The sequence below is a fragment of the Bufo bufo genome, chromosome 4, assembly GCF_905171765.1.
Source record: "Bufo bufo chromosome 4, aBufBuf1.1, whole genome shotgun sequence".
Lineage (NCBI taxonomy): Eukaryota > Metazoa > Chordata > Amphibia > Anura > Bufonidae > Bufo > Bufo bufo.
This window is the reverse complement of record NC_053392.1, coordinates 437,705,684-437,730,517: the sequence shown is the minus strand read 5'-3', so window position 1 is coordinate 437,730,517 and position 24,834 is coordinate 437,705,684.

Here is a 24,834-nt window from a genome sequence, read left to right as displayed (position 1 = left end):
TATCAGGGAAACTGTCTGAGCCTCAAGTTATGCAGCAGTCTCTTATGCTGTTTGAAGACTCTGCTGCCAGGGTTTCCCAAGGGCATCCACCTAGCCCTTCCCCAGGGGTGGAAGAGATAGAATGCACTAACGCACAACCACTTATTTTTCCTGATGATGAGGACATGGGAATACCACCTCAGCACGTCTCTGATGATGACGAAACACAGGTGCCAACTGCTGCGTCTTTCTGCAGTGTGCAGACTGAACAGGAAGTCAGGGATCAAGACTGGGTGGAAGACGATGCAGGGGACAATGAGGTCCTAGACCCCACATGGAATGAAGGTCGTGCCACTGACTTTCACAGTTCGAAGGAAGAGGCAGTGGTGAGACCGAGCCAACAGCGTAGCAAAAGAGGGAGCAGTGGGAAAAATCAGAACACCCGCCGCCAAGAGACTCCGCCTGCTACTGACCGCCGCCATCTGGGACCGAGCACCCCAAAGGCAGCTTCAAGGAGTTCCCTAGCATGGCACTTCTTCAAACAATGTGCTGACGACAAGACCCGAGTGGTTTGCACGCTGTGCCGTCAGAGCCTGAAGCGAGGCATTAACGTTCTGAACCTTAGCACAACCTGCATGACCAGGCACCTGCAAAGCATGAACTGCAGTGGAGTAAACACCTTAAAAACAAGGAAGTCACTCAGGCTCCCCCTGCTACATCTTCTGCTGCTGCCGCCTCGGCCTCTTCTGCTGCTGCTGCCGCCGCCTCGGCCTCTTCCTCCGCCTCTGGAGGAACGTTGGCACCTGCCGCCCAGCAAACATGGGATGTACAACCAACACCACCACCTGCGTCACCAAGCATCTCAACCATGTCACACGGCAGCGTTCAGCTCTCCATCTCACAAACATTTGAGAGAAAGCGTAAATTCTCACCTAGTCACCCTCGATCCCTGGCCCTGAATGCCAGCATTTCTAAACTACTGGCCTATGAAATGCTGTCATTTAGGCTGGTGGACACACACAGCTTCAAACAGCTCATGTCACTTGCTGTCCCACAGTATGTTGTTCCCAGCCGCCACTACTTCTCTAAGAGAGCCGTGCCTTCCCTGCACAAACAAATGTCCGATAAAATCAAGTGTGCACTGCGCAACGCCATCTGTGGCAAGGTCCACCTAACCACAGATACGTGGACCAGTAAGCACGGCCAGGGACGCTATATCTCCCTAACTGCACACTGGGTAAATGTAGTGGCGGCTGGGCCCCAGGCGGAGAGCTATTTGGCGCACGTCCTTCCGCCGCCAAGGATCGCAGGGCAACATTCTTTGCCTCCTGTCTCCTCCTCCTCCTACTCAGCTTCCTCCTCCTCTTTTTCCACCTGCTCATCCAGTCAGCCACACACCTTCATTGCCAACTTCAGCACAGCACGGGGTAAACGTCAGCAGGCCATTCTGAAACTCATATGTTTGGGGGACAGGCCCCACACCGCACAGGAGTTGTGGCGGGGTATAGAACAACAGACCGACGAGTGGTTGCTGCTGGTGAGCCTCAAGCCCGGCCTGGTGGTGTGCGATAATGGGCGAAATCTCGTTGCAGCTCTGGGACTAGCCGGTTTGACGCACATCCCTTGCCTGGCGCATGTGCTGAATTTGGTGGTGCAGAAGTTCATTCGCAACTACCCCGACATGTCAGAGCTGCTGCATAAAGTGCGGGCCGTCTGTTCGCGCTTCCGGCGTTCACACCCTGCCGCTGCTCGCCTGTCTGTGCTACAGCGTAACTTCGGCCTTCCCGCTCACCGCCTCATATGCGACGTGCCCACCAGGTGGAACTCCACCTTGCATATGCTGGACAGACTGTGCGAGCAGCAGCAGGCCATAGTGGAGTTTCAGCTGCAGCACGCACGGGTCAGTCGCACTGCGGATCAGACCCACTTAACCACCAATGACTGGGCCTCCATGCGAGACCTGTGTGCCCTGTTGCGCTGTTTCGAGTACTCCACCAACATGACCAGTGACGATGACGCCGTTATCAGCGTTACAATACCACTTCTATGTCTCCTTGAGAAAACACTTAGGGCGATGATGGAAGAGGTGGTGGCCCAGGAGGAAGAGGAGGAAGAGGGGTCATTTTTAGCACTTTCAGGCCAGTCTCTTCAAAGTGACTCAGAGGGAGGTTTTTTGCAACACCAGAGGCCAGGTACAAATGTGGCCAGACAGGGCCCACTACTGGAGGACGAGGATGAGGAGGAGGTGGAGGAGGATGAGGATGAAGCATGTTCACAGCGGGGTGGCACCCAAAGCAGCTCGGGCCCATCACTGGTGCGTGGCTGGGGGGAAACACAGGACGATGACGATACGCCTCCCACAGAGGACAGCTTGTCCTTACCTCTGGGCAGCCTGGCACACATGAGCGACTACATGCTGCAGTGCCTGCGCAACGACAGCAGAGTTGCCCACATTTTAACGTGTGCAGACTACTGGGTTGCCACCCTGCTGGATCCCCGGTACAAAGACAATGTGCCCACCTTACTTCCTACACTGGAGCGTGATAGGAAGATGCGCGAGTACAAGCGCACGTTGGTAGACGCGCTACTGAGAGCATTCCCAAATGTCACAGGGGAACCAGTGGAAGCCCAAGGCGAAGGCAGAGGAGGAGCAAGAGGTCGCCAACGCAGCTGTGTCACGGCCAGCTCCTCTGAGGGCAGGGTTAGCATGGCAGAGATGTGGAAAAGTTTTGTCACCACGCCACAGCTAACTGCACCACCTCCTGATACGGAACGTGTTAGCAGGAGGCAACATTTCACTAACATGGTGGAACAGTACCTGTGCACACCCCTCCACGTACTGACTGATGGTTCGGCCCCATTCAACTTCTGGGTCTCCAAATTGTCCACGTGGCCAGAGCTAGCCTTTTATGCCTTGGAGGTGCTGGCCTGCCCGGCGGCCAGCGTTTTGTCTGAACGTGTATTCAGCACGGCAGGGGGCGTCATTACAGACAAACGCAGCCGCCTGTCTACAACCAATGTGGACAAGCTGACGTTCATAAAAATGAACCAGGCATGGATCCCACAGGACCTGTCCATCCCTTGTGCAGATTAGATATTTACTACCTCCCCTTAACAATATATTATTCTACTCCAGGGCACTTCCTCATTCAATAATATTTTTAATTTCATTTTACCATTATATTGTGGGGCAACCCAAAGTTGAATGAACCTCTCCTCTGTCTGGGTGCCGGGGCCTAAATGTGTGACAGTGGCCTGTTCCAGTGGTGGGTGACGTGAAGCCTGATTCTCTGCTATGACATTAAGACAGATTCTGTGCTGACATAAGGCCAGATTCTCTGTTACGGGACCTCTCTCCTCTGCCTGGGTGCCTGGGCCTAAATGTGTGACAGTGGCCTGTTCCAGTGGTGGGTGACGTGATGCCTGATTCTCTGCTATGACATGAAGACAGATTCTGTGCTGACATAAGGCCAGATTCTCTGTTACAGGACCTCTCTCCTCTGTCTGGGTGCCGGGGCCTAAATGTGTGACAGTGGCCTGTTCCAGTGGTGGGTGACGTGAAGCTTGATTCTCTGCTATGACATGAAGACAGATTCTGCGCTGACATAAAGCCAGATTCTCTGTTACGGGACCGCTCTCCTCTGTCTGGGTGCCGGGGCCTAAATGTGTGACAGTGGCCTGTTCCAGTGGTGGGTGACGTGAAGCCTGTTCAATTCCAGAGGTAGCTTAATAACAATAAAGTACACAGCCTATAGGACGAAAATGACAGGCAACCTGTAGCCAGCAGGCCGCCTGTATTTATAGTGGGGAGTGAGGGTCATGTGACGTGGCCAGCGTCACATGGCCGACAGCCAGACAAGTCGAGCACCGAGTGATCAGCTCTAGACAAAGTGGGCCACCAGAAAGACCTCAGCAGCCATTCCTTAGTGGCAGCAATACCTGGATGACCACAGAGCACGGAGTCATGACATTCACCCAATAATTGAACACGAAAACATTCAGGAACAAACAACTTATCTGCCGGTGTTTGTGGAGGAGCAAGTTGCTGAGTTGCTGAGCCTGTTGAATCTCAGAGGAAAGATCCGCAGAAACTGCTGCCACAAAGATGTCTGTCGGCAAGATGGGTTCCGGGGGGCTATCAGGAGGTTGGACGGCATTAAAACTCCGGGACAAGGCATCTGCCTTAACATTTTTACTTCCTGGTCTGAAAGTAACAGAAAAGTTAAAACGAGTAAAAAACAGGGCCCATCTGGCTTGTCTAGGATTAAGGCGTTTGGCTGCCTCAAGAAACACCAAGTTCTTATGATCAGTGAGAACAGTAATACGGTGTCTAGCCCCTTCTAAAAAATGCCTCCACTCCTTAAATGCCCATTTAATGGCCAGTAACTCGTGGTTTCCAATATCGCAATTTCACTCCGAAGCAAAGAACTTGCGAAAGAAGAAGGCGCATGGCCTTATATTAGTGAGGTAATAGGACCCCTGTGAAAGGACGGCCCCCACACCATCCTCTGAGGCATCAACCTCCACCACAAAAAGTTCCTCGGTATCAGGCTGAACCAAGACTGGAGCCATTTGGAAACAATTTTTTAGGGTATCAAAGGCTCGACAGGCCTCCAATGACCAGTTAACCAGATCCAAACCTTTTTTAGTTAGATCCGTGAGGGGTTTGGCAATAACAGAAAAATTCTTTATGAATTTACGGTAAAAATTGGCGAATTCTAAAAAACGTTGGAGTGCCTTTAAGGAGGATGGTCTTACCCAGTCTTGGATAGCCTGATCCTTACTGGGATCCATTTTGAATGAATGAGGAGTAAGAATATAGCCAAGATAGGGGATCTCTTGAACTCCAAATACACATTTCTCTAATTTAACAGACAAATGGTTCTCCCTGAGGATTTTAAGAACCAGTCTGATGTGAGAAACATGAGAATCCCAGTCAGGTGAAAAGGCAAGAATATCATCGAAATAAACAATCATAACATTCATGAAATTCGGAAACACAGCTAGGGCATTGCAAAGACCGAATGGCATAACCAGATACTCAAAGTGTCCCACTGGAGTATTAAAAGCAGTTTTCCACTCATCTCCCTCCTTAATACGAACTAGGTTATAAGCTCCTCTCAAATCAAGTTTAGAAAACCAAGAAGCACCCAAAATCTGGTTAAACAAATCAGGAATCAACGGGATGGAATACTGATTCCTAATAGTAATTAGTAATGCAGAGCATGGGTTCATTTACGGCAAAAAGTGGTTCATGTCACCCAGCAATAGAACAGAGGATTTTGATAGATTTAGGCCCCTGTCACCCAGGCACAGCAGGTTGTGTGGTTAAGTATGTTAAAAATAATTAACCGCCAATATAAACCCTGATGTAGGGTATTGCACTCTATTATTTTTTTTTTAACCTTATATGACAGCAGTATTTTTTAGCCTAAATGTGACACTCACTTATGCACGTCTTATTCCAGATGTGCAGTATATCAGAGGGTTTTTTCAGCCCAGAATGCCAAAGCCGTATTTATGGCCTAAATGTGACAGTCACATATGCACGTGTAATCACAGATGTGCAGTATATTAGAGGGTTTTTTCACCCTAACCAAAAAGCTGTATTTCTGTCCTAAATGTGACAGTGAGACTTATGCACGTGTAATCACAGATGTGCAGTATATTAGAGGGTTTTTTCACCCCAGTAACCAAAAAGCTGTATTTCTGTCCTAAATGTGACAGTGACTTATGTATGTGTAATCACAGATGTGCGGTATATTATTAGACTTTTTTCACCCTAACCAAAAAGCTGTATTTTTGTCCTAAATGTGACAGTGACTTATGCACGTGTAATCACAGATGTGCAGTATATTAGAGGTTTTTCCCCCCAGTATGCCAAAGCCGTATTTATGGCCTAAATGTGACAGTGACTTATGCACATGTAATCACAGATGTGCAGTATATTAGAGGGTTTTTTCACCCTAACCAAAAGCTGTATTTCTGCCCTAAATGTGACAGTAACTTATGCACGTGCAATCACAGATGTGCAGTATTTTATAAGGTTTTTTCACCCCAGTAACCAAAAAGCTGTATTTCTGTCCAAAATGTGACAGTGACTTACGCACGTGTAATCCCAGATGTGCAGTATATTAAATGTTTTTTTTACCCTAACCAAAAAGCTGTATTTCTGTCCAAAATGTGACAGTGACTTATGCACGTGTAATCACAGATGTGCAGTATATTAGAGGCTTTTTTTACCCCAGTATGCCAAAGCCGTATTTATGGCCTAAATGTGACATATGCACATGTAATCACAGATGTGCAGTATATTAGAGGGTTTTTTCACCCCAGTAACCAAAAAGCTGTATTTCTGTCCTAAATGTTACCGTGACTTATGCATGTGTAATCACAGATGTGCAGTATATTAGAGGCTTTTTTCACCCCCGTATGCCAAAGCCGTATTTATGGCCTAAATGTGACATTGACTTATGCATGTGTAATCCCAGATATGCAATATATTAGAGGGTTTTTATACCCCAGTAACCAAAAAGCTGTATTTCTGTCCTAAATGTGACAGTGACTAATGCACGTGTAATCACAGATGTGCAGTATATTAGAGGGTTTTTTCACCGCAGTATGCCAAAGCCGTATTTATGGCCTAAATGTGACAGTGACTTATGCACGTGTAATCACAGATGTGCAGTATATTAGAGGGTTTTTTCACCCCAGTAACCAAAAAGCTGTATTTTTATCCTAAATGTGACAGTGACTTATGCACGTGTAATCACAGATGTGCAGTATATTATTAGGCTTTTTTCACCCTAACCAAAAAGCTGTATTTTTGTCCTAAATGTGACAGTGACTTATGCACGTGTAATCGCAGATGTGCAGTATATTAGAGGTTTTTCCCCCCAGTATGCCAAAGCCGTATTTATGGCCTAAATGTGACAGTGACATATGCACATGTAATCACAGATGTGCAGTATATTAGAGGGTTTTTTCACCCCAGTTACCAAAAAGCTGTATTTCTGTCCTAAATGTGACAGTGACTTATGCACATGTAATCACAGATGTGCAGTATATTAGAGGGTTTTTCACCCCAGTAACCAAAAAGCTGTATTTTTATCCTAAATGTGACAGTGACTTATGTATGTGTAATCACAGATGTGCGGTATATTATTAGGCTTTTTTCACCCTAACCAAAAAGCTGTATTTTTGTCCTAAATGTGACAGTGACTTATGCACGTGTAATCACAGATGTGCAGTATCTTAGAGGCTTTTTTCACCCCCGTATGCCAAAGACGTATTTATGGCCTAAATGTGACAGTGACTTATGCACATGTAATCACAGATGTGCAGTATATTAGAGGTTTTTTTCACCCCAGTTACCAAAAAGCTGTATTTCTGTCCTAAATGTGACAGTGACTTATGCACGTGTAATCACAGATGTGCAGTATATTAGAGGCTTTTTTCACCCCAGTATGCCAAAGCCGTATTTCTGTCCTAAATGTGACAGTGACTTATGCACGTGTAATCACAGATGTGCGGTATATTATTAGGCTTTTTTCACCCTAACCAAAAAGCTGTATTTTTGTCCTAAATGTGACAGTGACTTATGCACGTGTAATCACAGATGTGCAGTATCTTAGAGGCTTTTTTCACCCCCGTATGCCAAAGACGTATTTATGGCCTAAATGTGACAGTGACTTATGCACGTTTTATCCCAGATGTGCAATATATTAAATGTTTTTTTCACCCTAACCAAAAAGCTGTATTTCTGTCCTAAATGTGACAGTGACTTATGCACGTGTAATCACAGATGTGCAGTATATTAGAGGCTTTTTTCACCCCAGTATGCCAAAGACGTATTTCTGTCCTAAATGTGACAGTGACTTATGCACGTGTAATCACAGATGTGCGGTATATTATTAGGCTTTTTTCACCCTAACCAAAAAGCTGTATTTTTGTCCTAAATGTGACAGTGACTTATGCACGTGTAATCACAGATGTGCAGTATATTAGAGGCTTTTTTCACCCCCGTATGCCAAAGACGTATTTATGGCCTAAATGTGACAGTGACTTATGCACGTTTTATCCCAGATGTGCAATATATTAAATGGTTTTTTCACCCTAACCAAAAAGCTGTATTTCTGTCGTAAATGTGACAGTGACTTATGCACGTGTAATCACAGATGTGCAGTATATTAGAGGCTTTTTTCACCCCAGTATGCCAAAGCCGTATTTCTGTCCTAAATGTGACAGTGACTTATGCACGTGTAATCACAGATGTGCGGTATATTATTAGGCTTTTTTCACCCTAACCAAAAAGCTGTATTTTTGTCCTAAATGTGACAGTGACTTATGCACGTGTAATCACAGATGTGCAGTATATTAGAGGCTTTTTTCACCCCCGTATGCCAAAGACGTATTTATGGCCTAAATTTGACAGTGACTTATGCACGTTTTATCCCAGATGTGCAATATATTAAATGTTTTTTTCACCCTAACCAAAAAGCTGTATTTCTGTCCTAAATGTGACAGTCACTTATGCTTGTCTAATCCCAGATGTGCAGTATATTAGTGGGTTTTTTCACCCCAGTATGCCAAAGCTGTATTTATGGACTTGCAGATAGCCTATGCTGGTGCACTATCGTTGCATAAAATGGCTGCCGATCATGTATTGATATTGACTAACTGAAGAAAAAAAAGTTCATTTTCAGCAGTAGTTGGCTCAGGGCAGGCTTAAAAAAATTGTGCACTGCACCCATATAACACTTTCTGTAGATCGCTGAGTACATAAACCAGTTCTTGATAAGATTTCTCCCTGATCTCTCCTTTACAGCAGCTGCAGCTGCTCCCTACACTAATCTGAGCAGAGTGACGTGCGGCGCTACGTGACTCCAGCTTAAATAGAGGCTGGGTCACATGCTGCAGTTGGCCAATCACAGCCATGCCAATAGTAGGCATGGCTGTGATGGCCTTTTGGGGCAAGTAGTATGACGCTTGTTGATTGGCTGCTTTGCAGCCTTTCAAAAAGTGGCATAAAAATCGCCGAACACCGAACCCAAACTTTTACGTAAATGTTCGGGTTCGGGACCGGGTTCCGAAAACCCTAAAGTTCGGTACGAACCTGAACTTTACAGTTCGGGTTCGCTCAACTTTACTGAGCACAATACTCCAAATGAGGTCTCACTAGTGCTCTGTAGAGCGGCATGAGCACCTTCCTATTTCTACTGGTAATGCCTCTCCCTATACACCCAAGCATTCTGCTAGCATTTCCTGCTGCTCTATGACATTGTCTGCCTACCTTTAAGTCTTCTGAAATAATGACCCCTACATCCCTTTCCTCAGATACTGAGGTTAGGACTGTATCACCGATTTTATATTCTGCTCTTGGGTTTTTACTCCCCAGTTGCATTATCTTGCACTTATCAACATTAAATTTTAGTTGCCAGATTTTTGACCATTCCTCTAGTTTTCCTAAATCCTTTTCCATTTGTTGTATCCCTCCAGGAACATCAACCCTGTTACAAATCTTTGTGTCATCAGCAAAAGGACACACCTTACCATTGAGGCCTTCTGCAGTTTCACTGATAAAGATATTTGTGGTTGGATCGGCTATCAGAAAGGTGAACCTAACCTATCTAACCCTATCTACAACAAGCAGTAGAGTTATGCCATAACTGCTGTGGTAGGGCAGCCTAAAGGGGGCCACCCTAATGTGAAGTGACTGTAAGAAGGTGTGGGTGGGTGGGTGAAATCAGCTGAATCGGCGTCAGCCTGGGCCCACAGGTGCCTATAAATAGCCTAGTAATCAGCCAGCCTGGGCCCACAGGTACGTATAAATAGCCTTGTAATCAGCCTCCCCTCCCACAAATGCAGCAATATCTTGCTTATACTTGTGGTCGGATCGGCTATCAGAAAGGTGAACCTAACCTATCTAACCCTATCTACAACAAGCAGTAGAGTTATGCCATAACTGCTGTGGTAGGGCAGCCTAAAGGGGCCAAAAAGAGCAGACCTTACTTTAGAGTAAATATATACATACCGTTACGACACCCAATTTTGAACGGAAAAGACCTTTCACGATGAAGGTGAGGAATATACCGTATATATCACAGTGACTTCCATCTACCTTACCTCTTTGTCATGTGCACCGGCACATCGTTCTTGGAGATGGTTAATGCTGATGCGATTGAAAGAGTGGCCGGTAACCAGAAACGATTTATTCCTATGTTGATTAACAACATATGACCATATTACGAGAAGGTCTGAATCCTGAGAGCTGCAGACTGAAACAAACACTGGTGAATCTGTTGGAAGGGCCTAAATGAACTCCAACCATCCACCAAGGGCCCTGATCGGGCACCGACTGTTACTGGTGGCAAAATACTTCACCTCTACTTATTCCCCAGGCTACATTTTTTTATTTATTAAGGACCCAAAAGTTAGCACATGGCGTATGCCGTCTTACTGTAATAGTAGATTAAGTGAAATGTGTAAATTCACCAGGCCTGGGGAACCATACACAGGAATACATGGCTAATACAGAGCTAATGTTACCTGTAATAAGGACGGAACGTACACATAATACCTGCAGTTGTGACAGAAAATAAGCTTAAGGTCGTGATAAACTATGTATGCTGCGCCTGTAGTCGTGATAGGACTTGTCGTGTCTGTAGTCATGACAGACTTCGTAAGCTGCGCCTTATTACTGTACCTCCTACTGGAAGACGGACCGATACCCAGGACTTAGGCCGGACACCATCACCCTCAGCCCAAGTTTGTAGATGATGTAAGCATGCCTGGGAGAAGATGATGTCCGCCAAGGCAGGCTTGGGATGACTGCTTATAAAGAAAACAACAGACCCAACAACCTAGAAAATAAAAAAGTCAGAAAACAATAACGTGAGTGAGACTCTAATGGCACAAGCCACGTGTGGTAGCCACCACGAGAAAATTGTAAAAAGACATGGAACCTACTTGTTGTGGGACCACGCAGCCGGCCTCAAATGGCGGAGTTATGTGTGTAAAATTTAAACAGAGAAGCCATGCGTGAGAGACTCTAATGGTGGAGCCATGCATGAGAGACTCTAATGGCGGAGTCATATGTATAAAACTAAAATGGAGGAGCCATGCGTGAGAGACTCTAATGGCGGAGCCATGCGTGAGACACTAATGGCATTTTTTTTTTTTTTCTACAACGATGGTCACCACAGCACCACCTCGTATTGGCCTAAGAAAGACATAACATGGTTGAACATAAACCCTGATGCAACGCCAATTGATAGAAATATAGTGCACCTATAAACATAGCACGGAACCACTGACACATGCTTGCCCATAAAATAATGTTTATAGATTAAACACACTTACATACAAGAACATCGGAACTCAATTACAGATGCCTTGACCAAATCTGCTTGTGCCCCCATACACAGACCACTGATACACATTTACCGACACCTTGCATGTCCGGCGCTAACTGCGTACGTGCGCCCCACATGTAAAACAGGTGACCGTTAAACATGGAATTTTATTTTTTTTTTTTATTTTTTTTTTTCCGCTCATTCCTGCCTAATTTTAGGCATCTATCATACCAATACCTATATATACAGTAGACCCCCCCCCCCCAAGTCCCGAAACGGCCGGGCAACTATCCTAGCCACCAACATCCGACTATTTGCGCCCAACCCCCTTCATCCCAGAACACTGCAAACCGCGGACCGCAGTGTGAGTGCTGTGCAGCAAGTTCGATCCTACCGTGAGCGCCAGCATTCGCCTGGCACCTTTTGCTGTTTACCCCAGGCGTGAACGTGCTGCTTTTTTTTTTTTTTTTTTTTAATCGACCATTGATCCACATTTACCATCACTTAAACACAGCATGCATAGCTTGAGCCAACTGCAGACACTCGCCCCGCATGTAAACCAGGTATCAGAAAACATACAATCATACCTGCTCTAAGCACGTGCTACCCCAATAACTGTATGAAATGGCCCCACTAGGCCTCTGAATAGCTGTTTTTTTTTTGTTTTGTTTTTTAACGAGTCTGTAGTCGTGACAGACTAATGCCTGCAGTCGTGGCAGGGCTTTATAACGAGTCTGTAGTCGTGACAAACTAATGCCTGCAGTCGAGGCAGGGCTTTATAACGAGTCTGTAGACGTGACAGACCTTGCAGGACCTGCCTAGAAAAATATATTTATTTATTTATTTATTTTACAAAACCCCCCCAGTGGCCACGACAGTAGGCGCCACCACGCGGAACTAGCAAAAGTGGGGCTGCATGCCCGTATGCCCAGGACGGTGGCCTCAACCACCCCTGCCAACTCCAAGAAGTACAAAAGGTAGCCCATACGTGAGAATCGCGCCTAACTCACCTGGCGGCCATGTCAGCAACCTACCCCGGCAGTGTCACAGCAGAGTAGCTGGCCGAACTGAAACCTAAACAAGTAATAACAAATAGGTGACCAAATGTATCACTGCTGCGGCACCCCTACCCTAACCTAATAGCGCTCCTCACAACCCCTGCCGACGCTGCATGATGAAAGTAACCCACTGAACCACGCGTGTGTAAGCACTGACTGACGCCAACGCTAAGTGGCTCGTCTCAACACCCCCGATACTACTTAAGTACACGGAGGCTGCACTCACCAACAAAAGCCTGCTACCCAAGTATAAGTATGGCTAAACGCTGTGTTTTTTTGTTTTTTTTTAAAACATATGTCAATGCATTTATTTTTCCTGCTGGACAACTACTTCCCCCAAACACCCTACCACCCCAGCAACCCTAAACTGGATTTTATTTTATTTTTTTTTCTTCTTCTTTTACAACGTGAGCCAGACCTAAAGGAAAATGCATAGACATTAGTGATCCGAACCACGTGCATAAACGAAACATTAAACCAACCGCAAAATTGAAACAGATGGGAGAAAAACAAGAGCCAGAGGCATTGCAGTTCGCTAAGAGAAGACCCTTGTCATGACTAACGAATGAACAAAACATAGTAGGAACTTACTCCTATTGGCACACTGACCGCTAGGGAGCTATTTGGTTTAACTGGGGCAGGGGACCAATCTGAGTGAATGCGAACCAGAAGTAAAGGAGACCAGTCTAAGTGAATGCATAACAGGACTAAAGAACACCACAAAAAAAAATATTCTATTTTTTTTCCTTTCTCTCCTTTTTGAAGTGAACAGAAAAAGTAGACCTATGAAATGTAACAAACCACTGAGGAAAGAAACGTAAGCCTGAAAAGAAAGCAGCTATGCTTATAGGAAGAGCAGTATCAGAGCGGTGATCTGTGGAGGGATATTTAAACCTGGTCTTTTACCTCACTCACTGCTGATTATTCAGTTGTTTTCCTGGTTCTGGATCTGAAGCTGTCTGGTAAATGACCATTCTCCTGTTTCCCTATTGACCATTTCATAGTGTCACAATATTTACTTTGGGGTTTTGCCCAACTGCGGCCGGTGTGCCCAGCCACCAGCCACCCTGCTTCTGATACCTGGGAAGGGCTCTGCCGAAGTCCCCCTTCCTGCTGGAGGCGGGTAATGAGTACCCCGGCCCTCAAGGGTGTTCAGAGTGTGACGGCTTGTGCAAAGTGTGTCTGGTACACCACTTTTGCTGGCCGTCAGTTTGGCTTTATCATTACATTAGCATCACACCCCAATGGTAGCCTTCAGTTAAGAATACAGTAGCAGCCATTTAGCGTGAAAGCAAAGCTACGGTTGTCTTTTATTTTTGACAAAACGACAGTAAACGGCAGCGACCGGCTTGCTCCAGCCGGCCTAAAAGAATATAAAGTCCACTGTCTATAGCACAACACAGGTATGGTATTGTACAGTACCATAACCTCACTGTTTGTCCTCAGTCTTTCAGGTACTGCTTCTGATCCCACACAGCACTCCACAGAGCTCCACTGTCAGAGAGAGGGCACCACACCCACCTCACCTGACACTGCTGGATGTTTTATAGGCCAGTCAAAACCCAGCACGTGGGGAGTATTCTCCCACCCAACAATATAACTCCTCCCAGTAAGAGCCGTCCTGGATCAGCTATTCACAGCTATACTAAATAAACAAAATGTCAACCACCTACTGCCACACACCTGAAATACTGGCTCCCACTTCACCGAGTCCAGGTACCTCGGTGACACATATCTACCATCAACGATGGTCCCTTGTGCCTCCTACAAAGGACAGAGCTGTCCCATTTGAGTGAATGATACAGAGGACCTGCAATTACACTGCTCGCCGCTGCAATGTCGAGCAGGTAAGCAGTGAGAACACAGCACTTGTATGAGCGCTGTGTTCTCTTTATACAGCTTATTGCCGGCAGTTGGGAGCCCTGCTGATTAGAGATGTCCCGAACTATTCGCCGGCGAATAGTTCCCTGCGAACATCGCTTGTTCGCGTTCGCCGCGGCGGGCGAACATATGCGATGTTCGGTCCGCCCCGTATTTGTCGTCATTGTGTAAACTTTGACCCTGTACCTCACAGTCAGCAGACACATTCCAGCCAATCAACATCATACCCTCCCTCCCAGACCCTCCCCACCTTCTGGACAGCATCCATTTTAGATTCATTCGGAAGCTGCAGTGTCAAAAATTTGACTAAGTTGTAATTGCAATGCGATTAATACAGGTTATATTAATCGCATTGCGAATTCAACTTAGAGCTGGGTTCCTAATTGTTGTTGTATTGCTAGAATATAACGAAGATTGAGAATATAGTGCTATATTCGTTATATTCGTCAATTCTAGCAATACAACCATTAGGAACTCAGATCTAAGTTGTAATCGCAATGTGATTAATACAGGTTATATTAATCGCATTGCGAATTTAACTTACAGCTGGGTTCCTAATGACCCTGTACCTCACAGTCAGCAGACACATTCCAGCCAATCAGCAGCGTACCCTCCCTCCCAGACCCTCCCACCTCCTGGACAGCATCCATTTTAGATTCATTCGGAAGCTGCATTCTGAGTGAGAGGAGGGACAGTGTAGCTGCTGCTGATTTAATAGGGAAATCGATAGCTAGGCTAGTGTATTCAGTGTCCACTACAGTCCTGAAAGACTCATCTGATCTCTGCTGGGACAGCACCCCAAAAAGCCCTTTTTAGGGCTAGAACATCAGTCTGCTTTTTTTTTTTTTTCCCTGTGTAATCTAACTGCAGTTGCCTGCCTGCCAGCGTATGTGTCAGGCTCACAGTGTATACTGCGCCCACTTGCCCAGTGCCATCACTCATATCTGGTGTCACAGTAGCTTGCATTTAAAAAAAAATAAACTTTTTTGACTGTAATATAATAGCAGTCAGTTGCCGTCACGTGCGTGTGTTTCATGCCCTGCAAGTGCACAGTGTCACCAGCGCAACTCATATCTGGTGTCACATTCAATTCCATTTAAAGAAAAACAACAATTCTGACTGTGAATAAATAGCAGTCAGTTGCACACACGTGTTTGTGTGTTTAAGGCCCGGCTGCAAGTCCATAGTGTCACTTCAGCACAAATCATATCTGGTGTCACAGTAGCTTGCACGCATAGTACAACTTAACGAATCTAAAAAAAATGACAGGCAGAGGCAGGCCACCCCGCAGGGGCCGTCGTGGTCGTGGTGCTGTGATTCCATTTGGCCCTAGAATAATGCCTAGTGTTCAGAGGCCACGTACCCTGAACTTGAAAAGTTCTGAGGACATAGTTGACTGGCTAACACAGGACAACCAATCTTCTACAGCTTCCGCTCGGAACCTTGACGCACCATCCTCCTCCAGCTCAGCTTCGGGCACCTCTCAAGTTACCACTCGCCCGCCTGCCACCACCACCAACACTAGCACCACAGCCGCTTCACTTGATCGGTCAGAGGAGTTATTTACACATCAGTTGGAAGAAATGAGTGATGCGCAACCATTATTGCCAGAGGATGTAGATAACAGGGATGTGTCTCAGTCAGGCAGCATTACACACATGGACGTACGGTGTGATGATGATGTTGTACCCACTGCTGCTTCCTTTGCTGATTTGTCAGATACAAGTGAAGCGGTTGATGATGACGATGTGTCCGTGGATGCCATGTGGGTGCCCGCTCGAAGAGAAGAAGAACAGGTGGAAAGTTCTGATGGGGAGACAGAGAGGAGGAGGAGAAGCTAGTGGCACAGTCAGACAGCATGCATCAGCCCCCGGGGTCAGCCAGACAGCACGCCAATCAACGCATGCTGTTGCCACCACCAGAATGCCGTCATTGCAGAGCTCAGCAGTGTGGCATTTTTTTGGTGTGTCTGCCTCTGACAACAGCGATGCCATTTGCAACCTGTGCCAAAAGAAACTGAGTCGTGGGAAGTCCAACACCCACCTAGGTACAACTGCTTTGCGAAGGCACATGATCGCACTTTGCAAACGCCTATGGGATCAACACATGAGTACAAGCAGCACACAAACTCAAAGCCGCCATCCTTCTCCTGGTCCAGCATCTTCAGCCACGTCAACCACTGCTGTCCTCCTTGCCCCCTCTCAACCATCCGCCACTCCATTTCTCGCCTTGAGCAGTTCCTGCTCATCTGCCAACAGTCAGGTGTCTGTCAAGGACATATTTGAGCGTAAGAAGCCAATGTCACAAAGTCACCCCCTTGCCCGGCGTCTGACAGCTGGTTTGTCTGAACTCTTAGCCCGCCAGCTTTTACCATACAAGCTGGTGGAGTCTGAGGCGTTCAAAAAATTTGTAGCTATTGGGACACCGCAGTGGAAGGTACCCGGCCAAAATTTCTTTGCACAAAAGGCAATCCCCAACCTGTACTCAATTGTGCAAAAGGAAGTAATGGCATGTATTGCACACAGTGTTGGGGCAAGGGTCCATCTGACCACTGATACCTGGTCTGCAAAGCAAGGTCAGGGCAGGTATATCACCTACACTGCGCATTGGGTAAACCTGCTGACGGCTGCCAAGCATGGAATGCGTGGCTCTGCAGAGGAGTTGGTGACACCGACACGACTTGCAGGCAGGCCTGCTGCCACCTCCTCTACTGCTCCTACTCTATTCTCTTCCATAACCTCCTCGGCTGAGTCCTCTTCTGCTGCTGTGTCTTGGTCCACATCAACGGCACCCCCCCAGCTCCCCAGGGACTATTCCACATCCCGGATATGACAGTGTCACGCCGTCTTGGGGTTGACTTGCCTGAAAGCAGAGAGTCACACCAGACCAGCACTCCTGTCCGCCCTGAACGCACAGGTGGATCAGTGGCTGACTCCGCACCAATTGGAGATCGGCAAAGTGGTGTGTGACAACGGAAGCAATTTGTTGGCGGCATTGAATTTGGGCAAGTTGACACATGTACCGTGCATGGCACATGTGTGTAATCTGATCATACAACGCTTTGTGCATAAGTACCCAAGCTTACAGGATGTCCTAAAGCAGGCCAGGAAGGTGTGTGGCCATTTCAGGCGTTCCTACACGGCCATGGCGCACTTTTCAGATATCCAGTGGCGAAACAACATGCCAGTGAGGCGCTTGATTTGCGACAGCCCGACACGTTGGAATTCAACACTCCTAATGTTCGACCGCCTGCTCCAACAAGAAAAAGATGTCAACGAGTATTTGTATGACCGGGGTGCTAGGACAGCCTCTGCGGAGCTGGGAATTTTTTTGCCACGTTAATGGACGCTCATGCACAATGCCTGTAGGCTCATGCGTCCTTTTGACAAACCTAGTCAGTCGCACCGAAGGCACCATCAGCGACATCATCCCATTTGTTTTCTTCCTGGAGTGTGCCCTGCGAAGAGTGCTGGATCAGGCCGTAGATGAGCGTGAATAGGAAGAGGAAGAGTTGTGGTCACTATCACCACCAGAAACAGCCTTATCAGCATCGCTTGCTGGATCTGCGGCAACGCTGGAAGAGAATTGTGAGGAAGAGGAGTCAGAGGAGGAATGTGGCTTTGAGGAGGAGGAGGAGGAAGACCAACCACAACAGGCATCCCAGGGTCTTCGTTGTCACCTATCTGGTACCCGTGGTGTTGTACGTGGCTGGGGGGAAGAACATACCTTCAGTGAGATCAATGAGGACGAGGAACGGGACATGAGTCGCTCGGCATCCAACCTTGTGCAAATGCGGGGGTCTTTCATGCTGTCGTGCCTGTTGATGGACTCTAGTATAAAAAGGCTGAAGGAGAATGACCTGTACTGGGTGGCCACGCTACTAGACCCCCGGTATAAGCAGAAAGTGCCTGAAATGTTACCGAATTACCGCAAGTCGGAAAGGATGCAGCAGTTCCAAAATAAATTTTAAAGTATGCTTTACACAGCGTATAAGGGTGATGTCAAAGCACAACGGGAATCTAACAGGGGAAGAGGTGAAAGTAATCCTCCTCCTCCCACGACCACGATGGCAAGGACAGGACGCCTTACAGACGTGTTGTTGATGGAGGACATGCAGAGCTTTTTAAGTCCTACGCATCGCCACAGCCCTTCGGGGTCCACCCTCAGAGAACGACTCGACTGACAGGTAGCAGACTACCTTGCCTTAACTGCAGATATCGACACTCTGAGGAGTGATGAACCCCTTGACTACTGGGTGTGCAGGCTTGACTTGTGGCCTGAGCTATCCCAATTTGCGATAGAACTTCTGGCCTGCCCCGCTTCAAGTGTCCTGTCAGAAAGGAACGTCAGTGCAGCAGGAGGTATTGTCACTGTGGCGAAACCAAACTCGCCACTGGGTTTTGGAGGGGCCTGGTTGCCAGCCTCTTGCCCCAGGATTATGGGCCCTCTCATCAGCCTATGCAAAACTTAAACCCCTTGGCGATTTGACTGTGTTTGTGGCATCTGAGCGCTCAGATCCAAGCCATATGGGGACATGTGGGGTTTTGAGGTGTGTGACAGAACCATCTGTCTGTGTAATTGCATTGTATGTTATGTGAGGATACCCAGATAGCTAATGTTATTGTATTTGTGTATTCTGAGTGCTATTCACCTAATGATATGCACTCAGACTTGAGCTATCTGGGAATATGTTAAATGTCTGTGTTTGCTGTGGGGGTGTGACATTGTGTGTTTGGGTGGTGATTCCTGTCCTGTTGTTCCCACATGTGTATTGGTGATTTCCCTTTGTCCTGAGAGATAATTGAATTGCTCCTCGGGTGTCTCCAGGGCAGAGAGGAGGAAACCATGATGCATTGTGGGGATGTGTTGTGTCTGTGTATCCTGAGTGCTACGTATCTGTCCTGTGTCAGTCTTCCTTCTGGTCCCCTAGGGGCGTGTACACCAGATGAGGACCTGCATAAATACGGGCGGGTAGCCCTCAATAAACAGTTCCTGTTTTTACACTCAACATAGAGCCTCGTCTCATGTGTGTGGGGATTGCTATACTTGTATACTCCCCTGGCTATTACTCCTAGCTCTTGTTCGAGCTGTTCCTTTTCCTGGTTCCTGTGGTGGTATCGGTGTCGAGCAGAGTGCTTGGAGTCCTCGGGAGGCACTGGGAGCATTTATCAACGGAGGTATATGGTCGGGGTGCTAGGAGATACGATGAGGAAAACCTGGATGGCCGGGATGCATTAAGGAAAGGCATCTGGTACCAGGCCCTGGACAATGTACAATACCAGCGAGGCGAAAGTCTCCCCAGTGAAGAGCAGCGATTGCAGAAGCAAGTGGCCCTGCGGATGCCCTTCCTGAGAGCAGCCCCTGGAGGAATGGGTGAAGGAACTAGAGCACCGGGTATGGCAGGAGCTATGGCTGGAGGATGCCTACCAGGCGCTCTGGTGGTATATGGCACAGTATATACCCTGGACAGCTGAGCATGACAAGCCGGAGGGAGAGGAGTTTGATGGTCCTGGCGGCTTGTTATGGGAGTCCTTTGCAGAGCCTGACTTCGGGAGCCCTGCACAGTCCAGACTTCAGGACATTTTCTACGAGAGGGAGGCTAGGCAGGATTGGGATGACCCCCATGAGGTAGAGAAAGACCTGGCTCACCTAGCAACCCTGGAGTGGGAACTGGAGCAGGACTACAGAGATCTCTTCCACTCCATTGGGAAGGCTCAGCAGGACAGCAAGAAGTCAGACTCAGGTCCAGAGCCCTTCAGCTAAGAGGTTATTGTGGATGTTTACTGGGAAGAACCCCAGGTAGCCAGTAGAGATGGGACCGAGGTCTCTCCACTGCTCCTGCAGGGAATTGGGAGCCCAGTCTCCATTCCCCAGCGGCAGGCTGAGTTACAGGGGACAGAGACAGTCAGTCCTGTCCCCCAGCGGCAGAGTGTCCTACAGGGAACAGAGAGCCCAGTCTCCTTTCCCTAGCAACAGGACACTGTATTGGGAGCGGAAACAGTCGGTCTCCCTCCCCAGAGGCTGGAAGTATGTATGGGAGAGGAGCTTGTTACCCCCTCTCCCTATTGGCAGTGTGAATTGCAGGGAATTGGGAGCCCAGTCTCCATTCCCCAGCGGCCGTGTGATTTATTGGGAATTGGGAGCCCAGTCTCCATTCCCCAGCGGCAGGCGGAGTTACAGGGGGCAGAGACAGTCAGTCCTGTCCCCCAGCGGCAGAGTGTCCAGCAAGGAATAGAGAGCCCAGTCTCCTTTCCCCAGCAGCAGGACACTGTATTGGGAGCGGAGACGGTCGGTCGCCCTCCCCAGCGGCTGGAAGTATGTATGGGAGAGGAGCTCATTACCCCCTCGCCCCAGCGGGAGCTTAACGCACCAGGGGGAGACAGTAAGCCCCACAACAGTGCAGATGGGACCGTGGTCTCTGCACTTACAGCACAGGGGGTAGGGACAGTCGGTATCCCCCTCCAGCAGCAGAGCTGGGTGTCCAAAGGGGAGACAGTCGGTCTCCCCCTCCAACAACCAGGCTCCAACCAGGCTTCTTCCTTGGTAGCGCTGGCACCAGGGCAGAGTACTGCTGATCCCTGCCCACAAAGCAACCTCCACTCCAAGCCAGGGAGCAACACAGAGACCGGGAGTACCAGCTACCAATATAACCTTGGTGGACTCACTGGACAGAGACAGGCTACCAAATTCAACAGGTCCAGTATTTGGTTGTGGGTGGGCTGCCAGACTAACTCAGGTACCAACCGGCGTGAGGTCAGGTATCTGGTTAGTCTTCCCTGGGAGGGGGAGATGTGTGGCGAAACCAACCTCGCCACTGGGTTTTGGAGGGGTCCTGGTTGCCAGCCTCTTGCCCCAGGAATATGGGCCCTCTCATTAGCCCATGAAAAACTTAAACCCCATTGCGATTTGACTGTGTTTGTGGCATCTGAGCGCTCAGATCCAAGCCATATGGGGACATGTGGGGTTTTGAGGTGTGTGACAGAACCATCTGTCTGTGTAATTGTATGTTATGTGAGGATACCCAGATAGCTAATGTTATTGTATTTGTGTATTCTGAGTGCTATTCACCTAATGATATGCACTCAGACTTGAGCTATCTGGGAATATGTTAAATGTCTGTGTTTGCTGTGAGGGTGTGACATTGTGTGTTTGGGTGGTGATTCCTGTCCTGTTGTTCCCACGTGTATTGGTGATTTCCCTTTGTCCTGAGAGATAATTGAATTGCTCCTCGGGTGTCTCCAGGGCAGAGAGGAGGAAACCATGATGCATTGTGGGGTTGTGTTGTGTCTGTGTATCCTGAGTGCTACGTATCTGTCCTGTGTCACAGTCTTCCTTCTGGTCCCCTAGGGGCGTGTACACCAGATGGGGATCTGCATAAATACGGGCGGGTAGCCCTCAATAAACAGTTCCTGTTTTTACACTCAACATAGAGCCTCGTCTCATGTGTGTGGGGATTGCTATATTTGTATACTCCCCTGGCTATTACTCCTAGCTCTTGTAAGAGCTGTTCCTTTTCCTGGTTCCTGTGGTGGTATCGGTGTCGAGCGGAGTGCTTGGAGTCCTCGGGAGGCACTGAGAGCATTTATCAACGGAGGTACCCGGTCGGGGTGCTAGGAGATCCGTTACAGTCACTGAGAAGAGAAGTCGCCTATGTCAAAAAAGTCTAGATTACCTCACCTTTATTAAGATGAATGAGGGATGGATCCTGAAGGGACTGACAGATGGCGATACATTCGACTAAAAAAGGCCTGATGAGATGAGCTGCCTTGGGCTAAAAATGGTCCACACGCTGCTGTATTTTATCTCTGAATGCCGGATGACTTGCGTGACTTATCCCCCACCAACTAGGGTTCAAGCCGCAATGTTTTAGTGCACTTTCTGCCTGGAAAACATCAATTTTTCCGGCCGCAGCTACAGCAGCAGCAGCAATATCACCTAGTTTTTCAGGCATGTGTACATGCCTAATTTTTCTGGCCTCTGGTGCTGCACTGTGGCTTCAAAAACCAAAAAAAAAAAAGGCACATACATGTGTCAATTCGCCTTCGTGATCGCTACCTTGTTGTGGTGAAGGGGCTTGCGTATCACAATGAAGCGACCACCTCTGAGTGTGTTGGCAATGGCAATGTTGGCACACCCCAGATAATAAGGTCGTTGCTTCATTATGAACAGACCAAAAGCGATCGGCTGGATAATTTTGCATAGAAAAAACATTAATTTTCTTTGTGATCATTAAAGCCTACTAGGCCAACAATGGGCCCACATTGCAGAATCATTGTTTTTCTGGGTCACTTAACTGTCACTGAACTACCTCAGCATGACCATAGGCTTTGAAAAACCCCCATCGCCTGCAATCTCCCAAATGTGTGCACGAGCACAGTCATCACTACACCAAGATTGACGCATAGAGGTATAAAATTTATGTCATGAGTGTGTCAACTATTGACAACTCTTTGCGGTTGTCTAAAATCTATCACAGTAGATTGCACGTGCAGTGCCTCAAATTGGAAGTAGGAGGACCGACCAAGCATCTTTTTCCATCTCCCGGTTCCTAAAATCTATTCCATACATGTCCTCTGATAGGGGACGTAACAGGGATTAAACTGATAAGAATAGTACTACTTAACACACCTTATAATAACGCAGAGAGAGGCAACGCAGAGAGAGGAGTCTGAAGAAGAGGAGTCAGAGGAGGAAGGTGGCTTTGAGGAGGTGGAAGACCAACCACAGCAGGAGTCCCAGGGGGCTTGTTGTCACCTTTCGGGTACCCTTGGTGTTGTACGTGGCTGGGTGGAGGAAGAGACCTTCAATGACATCAGTGAGGACAAGGAACGGGACATGGCTAGCTTGGTATCCAACCTTGTGCAAATGGGGAGTTTGCGGTTGTGCAAATGGACTGTTTGCGGTGCGTTAAACGGGGAGTTTGGTCTGTCACTGTGAAGCGGGCGTAACCCTTACACTACCTAATCGATACAACATCATACCTGATGTTTTAAAGCACGTTATTCAAAACAATTTAGGAATGTTAGGTGATTTATGCCCTTTATGGATTAAAACCAGACTCTGCGTCAACTATGTAATTTTCCATGGGAGTTTTGCCATGGATCCCCCTCCGGCATGCCACAGTCCAGGTGTTAGTCCCCTTGAAACAACTTTTCCATCACTATTGTGGCCAGAAAGAGTCCCTGTGGGATTTAAAATTCGCCTGCCTATTGAAGTCTATGGCTGTTCGCCCGGTTTGCCGGTTCGCGAACATTTGCAAAAATCCGTGTTCGCCGTTCGCGAATGGAAAATTTTATGTTCGCGACATCTCTACTGCTGATCTGATATTGATGACATATCCTGAGGATAGGTCATCAATATAGGATAAGTGGGGAACCCTTTAAACATTTTTAGTTATCACATTGAGATACATATACAAAAGAACTTAAAGGGGTTGTCCCATTCATACCACTTATCCCTTATCCACAGGAAAGGGGATAAGTGTCAGATCGGAGGCGGGGGGGAGGCACTGGGGCTCCGGTCAATCACAAGAATCCAGTGTTCACCTGCTCTATTCAGCTCTACTGGCTGCCAGAGAATGAGATTGCATTCTGGTATCTCCAGTAGCCCCATAGAGTTGAATAGAGCAGTGGACACACACATACAGTATGCCGCCACATTCAAACAGGGAGCACACAATTCGCTGGGGCCCCTGTGGTCAGACCCCCACAGATCAAACATCAATTCCCTATTTGGTGGATAGTTGATAAGTTGTGTTAATGGAACATCTCCTTTAATTTATATTAAAATTGTGCCAAAACAGCTATTTTTGGTCACCTTACCTCACAAAAAGTTTAATACCAAGCGATCAAAAAGTCATATGTAGTGCACTGCAAAAGGCATATGGCACTCTTGACATGTGCCCCTCCAGCAGTTTACCACCAAACATGGGGTGCTGCCATTTTCAGGAGAAAATGGTTAACAAATTATTTGGTGCTTTTTCTACTGTTACCCATTGTGAAAATGAAAAATTTGGGGCTAAAGCAACATTTTATTGGAAGAAATTAAACTTTTCATTTTCACCATCAAGTGTTTATAAATTTTGTAAAACGCCTATGGGGTCAAAGTGCTCAGTACCTCCCTTAATAAATTCTTTAAGGGATGTAGTTTCCAAAATGGGGTCACTTTTCAAGGGTTTCCACTGTAGGGGTAGGTCAGGGTCTCTTCAAATACAAAATGGTGTCCAAAAACCATTCTAGCAAAATCTGCCCTCCCAAAACCATATGGCGCTCCGTTCCTTTTGACCACTGCCATGTGCCCCTACCGCAGTTTACCACCACATATGAGGTATTCATGTAAACTGCAGAATCAAAGAATTGCATATTGAGGTTCATTTTGCTGTTAATCCCTGATGTGTGTCAAGAAAAAATTGATTAACATAAAAAATCTGCAAAAAAATAATGACCTTTAGAAATTTCACCTCTATTTTTCTTTATTTCTTATGGAATACCTAAAGGGTTAAAGTTTTTAACATCATTATTAAATAATTTTGAGGGGTGTCGTTTCTAAAATGGGTTAATTTA